Raw genomic sequence first — 4,498 nt, forward strand, 5'->3', positions numbered from 1 at the left:
TTATCCAGTCCACCGTGATGGGTACCTCGGTTGATTCCATGTCTTTGCTATTGTAAGTAGTGCTGCAGCGAACATAACGGGTGCACGTGTCTTTTTGGTAGAATGATTTATTTTCTTTTGAATAGATGCCCAGTAATGGAATTGCTGGGTTGAATGTTAGTTCTGTTTTAAGTTCTTTGAGAAATCTCCAAACAGCTCTCCACAGTGGCTGAACTAGTTTACATTCCTACCAACAGTGTATAAGCATTCTCTTTTCTCCACAGCCTCATTTGTTATTTCTTTCTTTCTTTTTTTTTTTTTTTTTTTTTTTGAGACAGAGTCTCGCTCTGTCACCCAGGCTGGAGGGCAGTGGCGCAATCTCAGCTCACTGCAGCCTCCGCCTCCCGGGTTCAAGCGATTCTCCTGCCTCAGCTTCCTGAGTAGCTAGGACTACAGGAGCACACCACCACACCTGGCTAATTTTTTGTATTTTTTTTTTTTAGTAGAGATGGGGTTTCACCATGTCGGCCAGGACGGTCTCGATCTCCTAACCTCGTGATCTGCCCACCTTGGCCTCCCAAAGTGCTGGGATAATCCCAGCCTGGTCCCATTTGTTATTTCCTTAGGGCACCATTTTTCATCTGATTATTCACAGCTGAAAAACCATAATCTTCTTGACCTACTAATCTATTTTTTTTTTTTTTTTTTTTGAGACAGAGTCTTGCTCTGTCGCCCAGGCTGGAGTGCAGTGGCACGATCTCGGCTCACTGCAAGCTCCGCCTCCCGGGTTCACGCCATTCTCCTGCCTCAGCCTCTCCGAGTAGCTGGGACTACAGGCGCCCGCCACCACGCCCGGCTAATTTTTTTGTATTTTTAGTAGAGATGGGGTTTCACCGTGGTCTCGATCTCCTGACCTCATGATCCACCCGCCTCGGCCTTGACCTACTAATCTATTTTATGGTGATGAATCATATGATAAACAAAATCTAATGATCCTTTTGGCAGAAAATAAATATGGGAATGTAATAATAAACAAAGATCTTTTCCCCTACATTAAATCCATTATAATAAAATAGGAGGCCAGGTGTGGTGGCTAATGCCTGTAATCCCAGCATTTTGGGAGGCCGAGGCAGGAGGATTGCTTGAGGCCAGGAGTTTGAGACCAGCCTAGGCAACCATAGCAAGACCCCATCTCTAGAAAAAAAATTTAAAATCAGCTGGGTGTGATGGCAGTGAGGTGTGATCCTGTCACTGCACTTCAGCCTGAGCAACAGAGCAAGATCCTGGCTCTAAAATAGAAGAAATAAAATATGTAACTTTGTTCAGAGATGTCTTTTAAAAATTGTGGCACATTTGCTATTTTAATCACTGTTGACCGCCTTAATATGTGTCAAACTGTCAATTTAAGTAGGAACTACTAGATCTCAGATCTATTCTTTTTAAAAAAGTGTTACCTATTTTAGGCCGGGAACGGTGGCTCACACTTGTAATCCCAGCACTTTGGGAGGCCGAGGCGGGCGAATCACGAGGTCAAGAGATCAAGACCACGGTGAAACCCCGTCTCTACTAAAAAAAAATACAAAAAATTAGCCGGGCGTGGTGGCAGGTGCCTGTAGTCCCAGCTACTCGGAGAGGCTGAGGCAGGAGAATGGTGTGAACCCGGGTGGTGGAGCTTGCAGTGAGCCAAGATTGCGCCACTGCACTCCAGCCTGGGCGACAGAGCGAGACTCTGTCTCAAAAAAAAAAAAAAAAAAGTGTTACCTATTTTATTACTGTTAAAATTTTGATGTAGTATGAAAAAGCCCTGAGTCATAGTTACAGCCATTTGCCACAGAAATTCTAAATCTCATAATTTTAATTCCAAATAAATTGATAATTGTTAATCGCTTTATTACTCAAACAGAAAAACTAAAAGGAGATATTTACCTGATACTATCTTACCTGATAAATCAAATGAATGTACAAGTCAAAACAAGTATCTAAAAAACTAGGGGCTGGGCTCGGTGGCTTACACCTGTAATCCCAGCACTTTGGGAGGCTGAGGCGGGTGGATCACCTGAGGTCAGGAGTTTGAGACCAGCCTGGCCAATATGCTGAAACCCCATCTCTACTAAAAATACAAAAAAATTAGCTGGGCATGGTGGCACGTGCCTGTAGTCCCAGCTACTTGGGAGGGTGAGGCAGAGAATCGCTTGAACCTGGGAGGCGGAGGTTGCAGTGAGCTGAGATCACACCACTGACTCCAGCCTGGGCGACAGAGCAAAACTCTGTCTCAAAAAAAAAGAAAGAAAGGAAGAAAGAAAGAAAGAAAACACAGTGCCAGATGTAATTCCTAGGAATGCTGACAGATTAATGTCAAGAAATAATGTGCATTATTTGCTCTTACTATGGAAAGCAAAGGGAAAAACTAATTGAGATGAGCAGGTACAGTGGTAGAGATTACACAAAGGTTTTTTTGTGTTTTTGTTTTTTTTTTTTTAAACAGAAGTTTTTTTTTTTCATTTTAATTATCTTAGTATTATAATAGTGAAAGGAAAAAAATGTTCCTTGATGCATAACAAGAGATCTCAGATACTGATTAACTTAAATTTGAACTAGAATGGTTGAACTTCAAGAAAGCTGCTTTTTTTTTAAATTCTTTTATTTTTATTTTATTTATTTATTTATTTATTTTTTTGAGACAGAGTCTTGCTCTGATGCCAGGCTAGAGTGCAGTGGCGCGATCTTGGCTCACTGCAACCTCCACCTCCTGGGTTCAAGCGATTCTCCTGCCTCAGTCTCCTGAGCAGCTGGGACTACAGGTGTGCTCTACCACGCCCAGCTATTTTTTTTTTTTTTTTTTTTTTTTTTTAGTAGAGATGAGGTTTCACCATGTTTGCCAGCATGGTCTCCATCTCTTGACCTCGTGATCCGCCTACCTTGGCCTCCCAAAGTGCTGGGATTACAGGCGTGAGCATCGCGCCCAGCCGAAAGCTGCTTTCTTAAGAGAACAAATGTTCCTAGTCTCAAGTTTTTCTTTTCTTCACATTTGGAAAGAAGAATTTAGAAAGAGAAAATGCTAATTTTTAAACAAGAATTTCCAGTAATTCATTTTTTTCTCTTGATTAAAGAATTTTTCTTACTGTAGAATGTGGAAGTCTTAACTTTCAATTAACTTCCCAGCCAGCACGGGAAGTTTATTATAAACGAAAGTGAAGTGGTTTTCTTTCATGTTTCAACTTAATTTTAATTACTGTATTCTATGTGTGTGCGTGTGTGTGTGTGCGTGCATGCACGTGCACAAACGTATGGTTACATGTTGCCTTGGGGAAGATATCAGAAGGTCTAGTACAGTAAATATATTCTTAATCTTATTACATCCCTGCATAAAAACTTTAATTTTACATTTCACAAAGTGAAATGTAAACTACTGAGCTATATTCAGGGACCCACGGTGAGTTGGTTGTAACCAAGTTGATTGCCTTGCTACTTCTACCCCAGATAGACTCATCAAGTAAGTGATGGTTTTCTCAAAACACAGAAGAGAATTTTCTCTGGAGTCAAGCTTTTACCCAGGGCATTCTCTTTTCAGAATTATTATTTCTTTCTGGACACTGGAATTATAACATTCCTTCAAGACCTAGCTCAGATACACTCTCCACTGGAAAGCTTTCCTAAGCATATGAATTACTTGGTGGTATCTCTCAACTTTCCCCATCCTCTATCAGCTGTGTTTTCTACAATGCAAATTAGCTCTGGAGTTTCACTGTCCAATACAGTAACCATTAACCTCATGTGGCTATGTACATTAAAATTAAACAAAAAATTTATTTCTTGGTTGCACAAGCCACATTTCGATTGTTTAATAGCTATATATGGCTAGTGCCTACTGTACTGAACAGCACAGATGTGGAACATTTCCTTCACTGCAGAAAGTTCTATTAGACAGCACTTGTCTAGAGACTTGGTTAGATTCATATTCAGGCCTTGATTTTTTAATATTTAAAATGGGGCCACTAAATTACATGATCTCTACAGTAACTTTCAGTTGTTTAGTTCTGTGATTCTGCAGAAGAATACATAATCTATTTTAGTTTTAGTTTTTTTAAGACAGAGTCTCACTCTGTTGCCCAGGATGGAGTACAGTGGCATGATCATGGATTACTGCAGCCTCAAACACCTGGGTTCAAACAATCCTCCTGCTTCAGCCTCCCAAGTAGCTGGGACTACAGGAATAAGCCACCATGCCTGGCTAATATTTTTATTATTTCGTAGAGGCAGAGTCTTGCTATGTTGGCCAGGCTGGTCTCAAACTCCCGGCCTCAAGTGAGACTCCCACCTCCGCTTCCCAAAGTGTTGAGATTACAGGCATGAGCCACCACACCTGGCTTCACAATCTACTTTAATAAAAGAGTCTGTAAATGGGTAACTGAGGAGTTCTGATAACACCCACATTCCAGTCAACGTAATCATAATCACAGTGTTTTCATGAGCATGTCTGACATTGTAGCTTAGACAACTGTGTGGTATGGTATGGACA

The sequence above is a fragment of the Symphalangus syndactylus genome, chromosome 8 (genome assembly GCF_028878055.3).
Source record: "Symphalangus syndactylus isolate Jambi chromosome 8, NHGRI_mSymSyn1-v2.1_pri, whole genome shotgun sequence".
In the NCBI taxonomy this organism is placed as follows: domain Eukaryota; kingdom Metazoa; phylum Chordata; class Mammalia; order Primates; family Hylobatidae; genus Symphalangus; species Symphalangus syndactylus.